Consider the following 14,611-nt stretch of genomic DNA (forward strand, 5'->3'; position numbering starts at 1 on the left):
ATCATATTTGTGAAAGGGCTGTCCGAAAACCCTCAGGTCAGTGCTTTTTCACACTTACTGACCACTGCTGATGATAATGTCCCCTGTCAGTCTTTCTCACCACTAAAGTCTAAAGCCTCACACCAGCACTAACTAACCCTGACCCTCAACCTCATTTGGCTACTTGTGTCACACCTGGAGAATGGCTTCAAGGGCAAAAACAGGAGCAATTACCTATCAGGCCTTCTTCATTAGGATGTTATTGAGGTGGGGATTGTGAACAGGTACTTAAATGGACAGCACATCATCTAATAGGTCACAGGGGTATATCACCTGTGTGAGAGGATGGCCATCACGGACATTCACATGGAACCCATTGGTCACACAGGTTTAAAAGCAACAGACAAAGACATCTTAATAAAGTCTCTACTGTCTTTTGGTGGAGATGGACTCACCTGGGGAGCTTATTATTGCAGTTAAATGCATGAATCTGAGACAGATACACTGCAATTATGACACAAGGCTTGATGAAGCCACAAATTACAATGAAGTAAAGTGAAAAGAGGATAAAACTTGAAAGTTTTAGAGAGCAAACTGACCCTGTACTACAGATTCCAGGTTTATATATTCGGAACAGTTGCTCACAGCTGTAAATAAAGTGATTTGATCTGTTTCATGGTGGAGAAAGACAGCAATTGAGGTGGATTTTTTTCAATAATTTGTGTATCTTGTTGTTTATTTTATCATTTTATTTGAAAAAAAGTTATGTAATTTTTTGCATTCGATGTAGAAATATTTGTCATAAGTATTAGTTCACTCAAAGTTATCTCATAATTTCAAAATAAATTATTTATTTTATTTTGCAGCAAAGATTATCATTAGCATTACTTTATTTAAATCCAGTGACTAATACCAGGGACACTAAGCAATACCAGTTTTCAAAAAGTAAATCCCAAAAATTGACAATAAATACGGGGATTAATACAAAGGATTGGAAGAAAGAATTGTTCAGCATTTAAGATTATTTTGCTATAAAGAATTTCAAGCAGAATATTTTAAGTGTATATTTAAAACACCCAAACTGTTAAATATGGAGAGTTACAGAGATTTAAAAAATAAATAAATAAAAATAAAATAATCCAATCCCTTCTCCCCTGAGACCCCACCAAGGTCCTGCAATCCTGTCATTCTTACCAATCCATGTCATCAGGCATGAATCATGGATGGATCAGGTTTATTCTGTGACTTTTTACAACTCTCAAACAGGTCTCCTTGGATTAAGTAATACACCATTTTATATTATCTTCTGATAGTTAAAAGCAGATCCATTTGATAAACTCTTCAGTTTGGTCTAGATTAATCATAATATATGGCAGATTAACAAACCCTGTATTAAGTGTGCATACAATGAATGTCTGAGGCAACTCAGAGCAGAGTGACTGATCATGCATATCCAGTGGGACTGATCAGACGGGGACAGAGCTCACTCCTCTCCTAGCTCCTGTCTGATGGCCTGATCACTTGATCAATACCACATAACCTCAGATGGTTTACGTATGTATGCTGCTCAGGAATTAGTCATATAAACACAGAGCAAAAAGAAACTTGTTGATTTGTTTCATTACAGATTGGGAGCAGATGCAGGGACAGGTAACCACTGGGCCATTGGGCTGCCACAGGGAGGGAGCGCAATCCTCATATGAGCATTATACACGTCCAAACCCACACATCAGATCAGATCAATAACTCCCCGGCTGTGTTTACCATGCCTCCTCTCTCTCTAGTCAAGTGTGGATTTCTGCTCTAGAGTTCATTGAATTCTTCCACTGTTTGAGAAACAGATTCCACACCGCTGTAAATATAACCTTATACATGATGAGTTATCAATAACACATTGGGTTTAGTTGTCACAGTGAAAAGATGAATGAGACAATTAGAAACTGTTAATAGTGTGTTGGCATGAAAAACAAACTGAGCTTCACCCTTTGTGTCTGATCTCATTGAGTTAAGCAAAATTAGATTCTATACACCACGTAGTATCCAGATAGAATGCTTGCCGTTTCAACTGAATAATGCATACAACATTACGTATTGTATAACTTCTGTCATACTATATTTATGATGCATATTATATTAAAGAGATAGTTCACCCAAAAATGATAATTCTCTCATCACTTACTCACCCTCATGCCATCCCAGATGTGTATGACTTTCTTTCTTCTGCAGAACACACATTATGACTTTTAGAAGAATATTTCAGCTCTGTCACACCATACAATGCAAGTGAATGCATGCCAAAATTTTGACACTCCATAAAACACATAAAAGCATCATAACAGTAATGCATATTACTCCAGTTTTTTAATCCATACCTTCAGAAGTGATATGATAGGTGTGGGTGAGAAACAGATCAATATTCAAGTCATATTTTGCTTGAAATTCTTCTCCCTGCCCATTAGGGGGCAGTATGCATGAAGAATGTGAACACTAAAAACCATGAATTCTTCTAAAAATCTTCATTTGTGTTCAGCAGATGAGAGAAAGTCATACATATCTGGGATGGCATGAGGGTGAGTAAATAATGAAAGAATGTTCATTTTTGATGATATGAACAGAGACAAGTGGGGGCAGTGGGAGGGGGAGGAAACAAGCTCGAGTTCGGTCCAAGCAATTTAAAAAAACAAGTGTAAAAGCACCCTAATTCATTTTCAGTGAAAATGTTGACGTCCTTTGCAAGTTCATAACCGCTATTGGAGAAGCTTGTTCACAGTGGCATGCATGCAAGTTCTTGTCTTGTTTTTAGAACTAAACAATTCAAGGACACTGGAACATGCAAGCCACTGAGTGAGCTTCTTTCATAGCGCTCTTGAACATAAAAAGATGTCAAGATTTGCAAAATGTCGAAATTGTAAATTCGAATCCAGAAATCACATGTTGAGTGACTTCAGCCAGGTCTCCTAAGCAACCAAATTGGCCCTGTTGCTAGGAAGGGTAGAGTCACATGGGGTAACCTCCTTGTGGTCACGAATAGGGGTTCTTGCTCTCAATGGGGCGTGTGGTAAATTGCGTGTGGATTGCGGTGAGTAGCATGCACAACAACCACATGATAAAATGTGCGGATTGACGGTCTCAGAAGTGGAGGCAACTGAGACTTGTCCTCCGCCAACCGGAACTGTGCCACCACGAGGTCCTACTATGTAGTGGAAATTGAACATTCCAAATTGGGAGAAAAGGAGATAAAACAAAGATTTGCAAAATGCCTTGAACTACTGTTTTTCTGAAAGCTTCATCACTTATATTGATTGAATATGCTATGATTCATAAGCTTCAATTTACCACCAAGTAAACTACACATGACACCAAACACATTATGTGAAGGTTGGTTGAGAAGTTGACTAATCAATCCAAACTTTTCTTTAAGTTCCTTTCTTTTGACTTTTTCTTTTTTGGTTGATGGATTTGTCCATTGAGGATACAGTTTTATTTGTCTATCTAACTTTGGTGTGGCCTGTTATTTATTTGTCTGCCAACTGTCCCTATGCATTGATCCTCATACAATCATTGACAGAGCTCTGAGGACTAAATAAGGACCTGCACCTGAATGACAGTTCAACTTCTCCAAATCTCATTTGTTAAGAAGCATTTCCACCTAATAATACTTGTGCCAATCAAATCATTAGCAAAGTGTGCCCTCTAACACATGAATCACAAAAGCCAGTTGTCACAATAGTCGCAAATGAGTGTGGATGTGCATTCCTTGTGGCACATGGCAGTGGGTTTTCAGAGTGCCATATAGAAGTTGAAGCCATTGTGCTCAGATTTCCCCTGTTTCTCCTCACCGTAGCTGGCAGTCTGCTAATTGTGCCCTTTCAGGTCATTGTAGATCAGCACACTTCTAGATCAGAGTGTGAAAAGAAGGAGTGGTGGGGGGATGAGTGGGGGACCTGGGTCCGGTAGCTCTGGCCCCTCGAACGAGGGTCGGGCACGTGCGCTCCACAATACAGCCTCCAGATTAAGGGCTGAACAAAGGCTGGGTGAAATGTAATTACACAGCAAACAGCTCTGAGGGTGAATGGAGGGACTAACACTGCTCCATTGGCAGCTGTGCTTCAAGAAGCCACTTACTGTAAGCAGGGGAGGAGAGGAAGTGGAGTGGACACACGCAAATGAGAGCTGCCTGCTCCATATGCTTTTCCCTCCCCCTGCACAAACACACTCAGAGACACAGGCACACATAGACATTTATGCATCCAACAGGATGGAGTTTACTCACCTTCACATCATTTTGAACCAGTGTGACTTTTATATGTGGAACTCAAAATGACATTTTGATGCACAGTGTGGAATGTCTTTTCAAGAAAATGGCAGTTGATAGTGGCTCACTTGAAAGGTTAAAGTAATATTTTGTGTTCACTACTAGTTAAACTCAATCGCCAACCATTGTGGCATGATGTTGATTAACACAGGACATTTTATTTTAAAGAAGCAAAAATTGCAGTTACAGTAAGGCACTTGCAATGGACATTAATGGGCCAGTACATTAAAATACACGCTGTTTCAAAAGTTTAGCCACAAGGTTAAACATTATGCAAGCTAACATGATTTTAGTGTGAAGTTTACTGCCATTGCGTTGTCATGGCAATGAAGCTGTAACGTTGGATATAACTTTATACTGATTAGGTTATTAAGCGATTTATTCACACTAGAATCATGTTAACATGCATAATATTAACATTGTGTGTATTTTTGTGTTTAAGAATTAGCCCTACTGTTATTGTAAGTGCCTAACTGTAAATGCAAGTAAACAAGGGATGAGTTGAAAATATTTGTATGTGGAAATCAGTATTTTGCCACAAAAGCTGTATATTGAGCTGAACTTGTGTTGAACCCTGGATATTTCTTTAAAAAGGACCAAAAACACCATAAAAGTAGTCCTTGTAATTCCATTCCAAGTTGTCTGAAGACATACGATAGGTTGTTGGTAAGAAACAACTTAAAATTTAAGTCAAAATGTCTCCATTTTGAGTCCATTGGGATTCAACATCTAATTCAACTTGGAAATAATCAGCATTTTCAAACAAAGAAAACAAAGAAACGTCATAATTTGATATCAGGCCTTAATGAAGATACAAGAAGGAAAGTTGGTTCTGAACCAAAATCTAAAAGGATAATAAATATAAATGTAATACTTCTGGAGTTATAGGCACTCCAACTTTGGAAAAGCAACATGATTTTCACATTTTTGGATCATACCATCATAATCATTTATGTTTATTTTCATCAGTAAAATATTACACGTCAAAAAAAAATGTTTAGCCAGTGACCTCTGGTTAAGATGATATGGGATGAGTCTGACCCAAATGCATTGAAATACTGTATAATTGCAACCATAAATTCAAAAGATCATTAATGCTTGCACATGGACATGGAAAGCCATACTTCAACACAATATATCGTTATTAAACAGATAATAGCAGTATCTGCACAGATAACCTGTGCTACTGCAAAATGTGAAGGCGTTCTTAATGGATTTATATATGATAGCTTGTGAGCACAAACTTGCTTAAATGTGATCAGTGACAGCTTTCTGTAACAGATTGTTAACCCCAGTTTAAATAGGTGCAACTAATGATGGCCTGATATTTCCTGCTCAGCTATTTGAGGAAGGGTCTTAAGCCAGCACTAGAATCTGCTTAAGATGGTAAAACAGGGGATAAAGTTGCCGAGAGGTTAAAGACTAGAGATGAGGCAGCATGTTGGCTAGACTGCACTGAAGCACACTAGGGGAGCTATTGAAATGCATCAGGACTGGCTGAAGCTAATTCAGAGTAAAGTCTAATTTACAGTATAGGTGGGGCAATTAAAGAGATGGAACCCATAAGCGGAAACACAGTGGTTTTAGGGCTCACAATGAGTCAGTAGGGGCAAATAAAACTGTGGACACATGGCAGTGTCATTTGTGTAGATTGGTAATGCTGGTTTCGCTACAGCTTCCAACATTATAAACTAAATGAGCAGCCATTTGCTGAAGTGACTTTAGGAGAATATCAGGGGTGAAAGCAAATGCAAAGGCTGTTAAGAGAATTTTAGCACAATTCAATTAATTAGCTTAAATTAATTGAATTGAATATCTGCTTAGATGTTTTACTCTCAAATACTTTCTCCACTTTGGGAATATAATTTATAAGCTAATATTCAGATTTATAAGGAATATAAGCTAATATTCAGATTTTGTACTATAAATTTGTAGACCTTACTATTCTTATTTGTTTAATTATGAGGTTAATAACATTGACTAGAGCAGAATTGCTTGTGTTAACATTAGCTTAAACGTGCCTCAGAGACCCAAGCATTGACTTTGATCATGTATTTTCTTTTGCCTCCTTGTTTTTAGAAAGCCACTCACAATAAAAGTCTTGATTTTTTTTTTTCATCTTTTGTTTTAGGGGGGATTTTGTGTGTCTTTGTAAAACAATGGCAGTCTATGGTAAAATCTTGATTTTAAAGGGGTCATGGCATATTTTTTTTTTTTTATCATTTTATTATCTTCTCTACAGATACACTTATAATGTCAAGTTTTTTTTTGCACCAAAACAGTCATAATTTAATAATATATTATCTTTTTCCACCCTGTCTCTGGCACTCTGTCTGAAAAGCTCAGTTTAAAGCTGTCTGACACTTTAAGACTTCAATGTAAATGCCCACTGTTCTGATTGGCTAACTTCATGCAGTCCTTCAAATACAGCCATATTTGAAACTCAATCTGAGTTATTACATTATAATTCACAAAACTACTTTTCAGGGTTAACACATAATGTACAGCCAAGACATTTCATGTGAATGTATCAGTCATGACATTTGAAACATTTGTGAATTCAATTGTGTACTCACGGGTCTTGTAGTGTATAATTGCTGCATCTTTCAGTTCCTTTGCAAAGCTTGAATAATATTGTGATTTGTTCACAAGCAATCCATGCTGATATGAGCCAAAATCATGCAATCCACGCTGAAAAGTTCTGAATACGCAAATGGAATACAGTCCATGGTGATGCTGGGTGCTTCAACAGGCCAAAGCAGAGACGCTGGTCTTCCCCAGAGCGACATCTCATATCTTCTGTCTTTTTTTACATACAGAACAACATGTGCTTCTCTCAGACAGCGGCGGCAGCATAATTAGATGCATTTTTAAAAGTTTCGCTCTTAAATTGAGGCACACATCGCCAGAAACGCATCAAACAATCAAAGATGTCCATATAGTGCATGTTTGCAAAAGAGTAACAATTAAATATAGAACAGATGGGTGCAAAAATGGTCCAGGACGCCTTCAAAACAGCAAGAAACAGCATAGCTGAATGAAACATAATGGAGGTCTCCTATATAGAGTTTGAACTTGATATTGCAGTCATTTTGCAGATGTATTTGGTCCTTGTGATGTCACAAGCTCCACTAATTCCAAACTGGCCATTTCTAGAATCTGGTTTAATTAATTATTTTTCTATTAAGGAGGAATTTTTCAGTTCAGAAACGTACAATATGTTAATGACCTTTTATGTGTCAAAAGATACAATTTGATTCCTCATGTCATGACCCCTTTAAAACATATTTTGCTTTGAGGTGAATATAGTGTGACTTTAGCAAGCTATTACATTCAATATGCAATGTAATGTGTGTGTGTGTGTGTGTGTGTGTGTGTATATTTGTGTTTTTGTGTGTATGTATATATATATATATATACATGTATGTATATGTGTGTGTAAATATATAATATATGTGTATATGTACAAATATATATGGATATATACAAATGTTGTAATTCTGCTACACCAGGTCTCTGAAGAAATCTCAGGGAAAAATTTAATTGGAAAATTGACTGCCGCTTGCAAAACCTGATGATCCATATTCTCCCAACATGATTTTAGAGTGTTGTTAAGATTGTCTTATTTGCTTCTGTAAACAAGGAAATCTGACCTTTTATACAAAGGAGTTAACATGGTCAGTGTCATAAGTATTCTTATTTGATTAGCAGTCTAAAACTAGTGCAGAATTGTAAATATGTCTTATTTGTTTTATGTGAATGTTCCTTTCGATGTGGTCTCAAACTTTTGGACCCCACTGTTTGTATTAATGATTCATTAAAAGATTAATTAATGGCTTTTAATGGAAACAGTCATCACTGTTTTGTTAGGCCATGCTAAATTTACTGTTATTTCCTGATAAATTGACAAGGGAAGTCCCTCATTCATTTTCATTAACTCAGTTGTGGGCCTGACGATCAGATCAACCCACACCCTCTTTACATTGTCCAAAGTTCCTCAGGAGATGGACTTAAAGCCTGGCCTTCCCCACTTGATTTTGATCAACATGGCCTGAAGGCTTCATTGAAATAACTATTCTTTTAACACTTGCTACTTTAAGCTCCTCTGGAGCAATTATGCATTCATGTGCGGGTAATTGGCATCCACGAATATGAAATGTTTGGTGGGCCCTTAAACAATGTTAGGATCTTTGCTTGGCGCCCTTGCTAGACAATGCCTGGAGGTGTTACCCCATTTACATCTATTAAGAATGCTGGGAAGCGGTTGAAAAAGCCCAGTGTTTACAGTAAACTTTAGGAGAAAAATGCTGAGTGCTGCTGAACAGCTCTTCACCCACTTATTAGCATCTACTACCCCACCACCCCCCCAACCAACCATCAATAACTGGAGTCTTAATTAAACAAGCTGATGCAGGCATGCCAATCATAGACCGATACAGAATTGTAACAGCGTATAGTGTTCTGATGGGCATTTATTCCCCTGATATTACTGTAAGTTCTGGAAGAGAAATCATGTGAAATCAATGCAGGCATCAGAAAGCATCCTGTTAATCCACATTATAATGTAAATACTACATCACTTGTCTGTAGGCTTTCTTATATATACATACGCACATTACTGTGCAAAATGTTTAGGCACATGGGAAAATGCTGCATAGTGAGGATGTCTTCAAAAATAATGCCATAAATAGTTCTCATGTATCAATTAACATCATAAAATGTCCAGTAAACATAAAAAAAATGCTAAATCAATATTTGGTGAGACCACCTTTGCCTTCAAAACAGCCCCATTTCTTCTAGGTACACCTGGACAAATATGTTCTTGTTTGTTGGCAGATAGGATGTTCAAAGCTTCTTGGAGAATTCACCCCAGTTCTTCTGTCTATTTCTGCTGTCTCAATTACTTCTGTCTCTTTAAGTATTCTCGGACTGACTCAGTATTCAGTGGGGGGCCTTGTGGGGACCATGACATTTGTTGCAGGGCTCAAATGCTGCCAAATACTGTATATATATATATATATATATATATATATATATATATATATATATATATATATATACACACACATTTTACATCAATAGATCAATATTCTTTAATATGTTAAAAGTACATAGTAATACAAAATTGTAATTTTGTAAATTAGTAAACAAAGCAATTTTTTTTTTAAATAAACAAATACATATAAAAATTATTTTAATGGGAAAAATACAAATAAACGTAATCGGTTTATCATTAAATTACTTGAAAGGGGCAAAATAACAAACAAACATTAATTCCATTCTTTATCATTTATTAGGGAAAGTGGTTAAAAGACCAGAATTCTGCATGAATTTTAGCTTTAAATCAAAAGCCTCTTGTCGAAAAGAGAAGGCTTAATTCCTACATCTCGGCAGGATTTGCTTTGCCTGCATGGTGTCTATGTCAAAAACAGTTGTATGTTATCTGTGTAACAGAAACAGCCCTAGTAATCCTTTATATGGCAGGACGCATAACTGTTAAAACTCCCCTGATAGCCGGTGTGGAGGTGCTCAGCGCTCCATTGTCATTGAGCAGCAGCTCATGTGGTGTTACCATTGGATTCTTTGTAATGTGGCCCTGGCTTTTTGCATGAGCATGACGTCAATCTGCTTGGATTGCTGCGCTTGGTAAGGGGCCTTTAGGTTTTCAATGAGGTCTGTATTTCACTCACTTTCTACTGTTATACTCCCTGCCTATATCTTTGTACTCAGTGTTAGTGTGTCAAGGGGAGCTAAAGGTGAATTATTATTATATCTAGAGTCAGTCTAGTTGCATTTAACACAATTATATTAACCAAGCAATTGGCAATTCTCATTTAAGTGGGAGCCCTTTCTTAAAGCATCACAGGACAACACTAAAGCACATCCAATCAGTGGACAAAGAAAGACACTCTCAGAATGACTCTCGCCATTTAGTGATGAGAGACAGTAGAATGGACAAACTTTTTATAGCCTTTTCCCTCTAATCAATGAGAACAAACATTCATCTAGCAGCTACCATAGAGACAGATAACAATAATGATATTTTTACATTCTCTGTTTGCAGAAAAAGGGGGATTGTACGTACAGCAACCACACATACAGACATTTAACAAACAAAGATGAGAGTGAGAGAGTGTATGTTCGGGAAAGGCTTTGTCAAAAGCATGTATGATTTCCTTTAAATGTAATAGAGGGCCAGACACAGATTCATTATTGATTCCTGTAAGGTCCATCATGTTGGGAGGGTTAACAGGAAGCGCGTCGACCCTTAGGTACAGCGGTGGCTGCTCAAGGCCACACAGAGAGCTTAAGTTAAAGCTCAGACACATCTCTCTCTTTTCTTCTTTAAGTCCATTTCTCATCTCGTATCATCACCAGTACCTATTATTCCTCTCTTCATGTACAGCCATGGCCAAAAGTATTGGCAGTGACATCAATTTTGTGTTTTGCAAAGTTTGCTGATTCAGTATTTGTAGATAATTTTTTCTCATGTTTTTATGGTGTACTGGAAAACAATGATAAGCATTTCATGAGTTTTAAAGGCTTTTATTGACCAAAAAATTCAATATATGCAAAGAATCAATATTTACTCTGCAATTCACTCTGGCATGCTGGATATCAGCTTCTGGGCCAAATCCTGACTGATGGCGATCCATTCTTGACTTATTAGTGCTTGGATTTGATCACAATTTGTGGGCTTCTGCTTGTCCACTCGCCTTTTGTGGATTGACCACAGGTTCTCTATGGGATTAAGATACAGGGATTTGCCTGGCCACGAATCAACAATTTCACTGTAATGATCTCCGAGCCACTTCATTATCACTCTTGCATTGTGACATGGTGCTCCATCATGCTTGAAAATGCATGGATCATCACCAAATTGCCCCGAGAAGTTGCTCTTGCAGGATGTTTTGATACCATTCTTTATTCATGGCAGTGTTTTTGGGCAGAATTGTGAGAGAGCCCACTCCCTTGGATGTAAAGCAACCCCACACATGGATGTTCTCAGGATGCTTCACTGTTGGCACAACACAGGACTCTTTATGGTGTTCAACTTTTCTTCACCGGACTATCGATTTTCCAGATGTCCCAAACAGTCGGAAGGGGGCTTCATCAAAGAAAATAACTTTGCACCAGTCTTCTGCTGTCCAATCCTTGTACTTCCTGCAGAATTTCAGTCTTTCCTTGATGTTTTTCTTGGAGAGAAGTGGCTTCTTTGCTGCCCTTCTTGACACCAGGCCATTGTCCAAAAGTGTTCTCCTCACTGTGCATGCAGATCCACTCACACCTGCTGCCAATATTGAGCAAGCTCTGCACTGGTGGTGACACGATTCCGTAGCGGACTCCTCAGGAGGAGACAGTCCTGGCACCTGCTGGACACTCTGGGACGTCCTGAAACCTTCTTCACTGCAGTTGAACCTCTCTCCTTGAAGTTCTTGATGATCCGGTAAATGGTTCTTTCAGGTGCAATATTCTTTGCAGAAATTTTCTTGCATTTGAGGCCATTTTGATGCAAAGCGATGATGGCTGCATTTCTTTCTTTAGAGGTAACCATTGCGAACAAGAACACAATGATTGGAAGCACTTCTTCCCTCCTTTTATAGCAATCAGTCTGCTCTTATAATCCAAACAGAATGATAGAGTGATTTCATCTAACTAGTACTCGTTCACACTTTCCCAGGTGCTGCTGATATGACTTAAATTAATTTAAAATGCATCTGATCACCCTGCACAATAATCTAGAAACAATGTGAATCAACACCACAACAACTTAAGCATAAAAATTTGCGAACACAAAATTTATTTCACTGCCAATACTTTTGGCCACTGCTGCTCAGTGGGGTTCAAAAGTTGGAGTTTACACTGAAAATCTTAACCTAGAAATTAACAGGATATTTTTGGATTTTGAAAAATGTAAAACATAGAAATGTTATAACGTAAAGTGAATAAGAATGTAAGCAAATTTGTGACACTGGCCATATTAACTCCTTTCCTTGCTTCCACTGAAGCCCACAAGATGCTCTTTGGAAACATTTTAAAAGCCAACTTGAGTGCATGCTATTTCTAATGCAAAAGGAGCCCACACCAAATACATTCTGAAAATCTGTTTATTTTTTTTCAATGCAATTTTACTCAAATTGTAATGCTGATAATACAATTTATCATGAAAAATTTATTCAAATAGAAAAATCTGAAATAGAGGCATTTTCACATGTGGACACATGTGAAACCCAACCTTTTTTAACCCTACTGTATTTGAACACCTCACTTCACCTTATTCTCTTCTGCTTTGTACTTGATTAGTTGTTCTTTTAAACCAATACCACCCAAGGATGGATTGTGACTTGGGCTAATGGGATTCAAGCTGAGAGACCCACAGTGGCCTGACACCCTGAAAAAGAAGGCAGTGCAAATCTAAAATTTATATAGAGAAAAAATGCTTGATTGTGTGCTAATGCGGTCAAAATTAAAAAAAAATAAAACAAATAAATTTATAAAATGTTTGTCCCAGGCACCTCCTCAGCATTAATTGTACCCTTTAAATATATATTTAGCCATTTTGATGATTTATACAAGTCAATTTACTCACATTACTTTCTTTCTTCTTATGTTCTTTCTTCTGAGTTCTGGTCACCAGTCACTTGCATTATATGGACCTACAGAGCTGAGATACCATTAATACCATTCCATAAATCTGCATTTGTGTTTTGTCAGACACATCTTGTATGGCATGAGGGTGAGTAAATGATGAGATCATTTTCATTTTTGGGTGAACTATCTCTTTAAGTATTTTAATTTAGTATTTTAATTTCTTTTCTGCTAAACTTTCACATGCAGTATATACTGCACACACTGTTCAATTTCTGGTCCTCAGCTTATCATGCTCATTGCTCCTCACTCTTCATTTGCTGAGAAACACACAGACGCTGATTTGATGTGATTTAATATGGAATCATGCGCCATCTCCTGGCGAAATTCAAAACTACGGGGAGGTCAGAAAATTGTGAAGGTATAAACGTAAAATGGAGATTAACAGTTTGGGCCAACTCATTTTAACCTTTGACACACAACGCTTATAAAAATGTTGTGATAGGGTGGAAATAATACTCAGAATTCTAAAGTGATTTATAAATAATCGCACTCTTACAACTGTTTTTTGAGGAATTGTTTTAATATCGTCTATTAGCATTGTATCTAGTATTGTTTCACAACTCAACTTTGCATCATTGTATTTTTAATGGAAACATAAATAAGCTTATATATATATATATATATATATATACACTCACCTAAAGGATTATTAGGAACACCTGTTCAATTTCTCATTAATGCAATTATCTAATCAACCAATCACATGGCAGTTGCTTCAATGCATTTAGGGGTGTGGTCCTGGTCAAGACAATCTCCTGAACTCCAAACTGAATGTCAGAATGGGAAATAAAGATGATTTAAGCAATTTTGAGCGTGGCATGGTTGTTGGTGCCAGACGGGCCGGTCTGAGTATTTCACAATCTGCTCAGTTACTGGGATTTTCACGCACAACCATTTCTAGGGTTTACAAAGAATGGTGTGAAAAGGGAAAAACATCCAGTATGCGGCAGTCCTGTGGGAGAAAATGCCTTATTGATGCTAGAGGTCAGAGGAGAATGGGCCGACTGATTCAAGCTGATAGAAGAGCAACTTTGCCTGAAATAACCACTCGTTACAACCGAGGTATGCAGCAAAGCATTTGTGAAGCCACAACATGCACAACCTTGAGGCGGATGGGCTACAACAGCAGAAGACCCCACCGGGTACCACTCATCTCCACTACAAATAGGAAAAAGAGGCTACAATTTGCAAGAGCTCACCCAAATTGGACAGTTGAAGACTGGAAAAATGTTGCCTGGTCTGATGAGTCTCAATTTCTGTTGAGACATTCAGATGGTAGAGTCAGAATTTGGCGTAAACAGAATGAGAACATGGATCCATCATACCTTGTTACCACTGTGCAGGCTGGTGGTGGTGGTGTAATGGTGTGGGGATGTTTTCTTGGCACACTTTAGGCCCCCTTAGTGCCAATTGGGCATTGTTTAAATGCCACAGCCTACCTGAGCATTGTTTCTGATCATGTCCATCCCTTTATGCCCACCATGTACCCATCCTCTGATGGCTACTTCCAGCAGGATAATGCACCATGTCACAAAGCTCGAATCATTTCAAATCGGTTTCTTGAACATGACAATGAGTTCACTGTACTAAAATGGCCCCCACAGTCACCAGATCTCAACCCAATAGAGCATCTTTGGGATGTGGTGGAACGGGAGCTTCGTGCCC

The sequence above is a fragment of the Xyrauchen texanus genome, chromosome 42, assembly GCF_025860055.1.
Source record: "Xyrauchen texanus isolate HMW12.3.18 chromosome 42, RBS_HiC_50CHRs, whole genome shotgun sequence".
NCBI classification, from domain to species: domain Eukaryota; kingdom Metazoa; phylum Chordata; class Actinopteri; order Cypriniformes; family Catostomidae; genus Xyrauchen; species Xyrauchen texanus.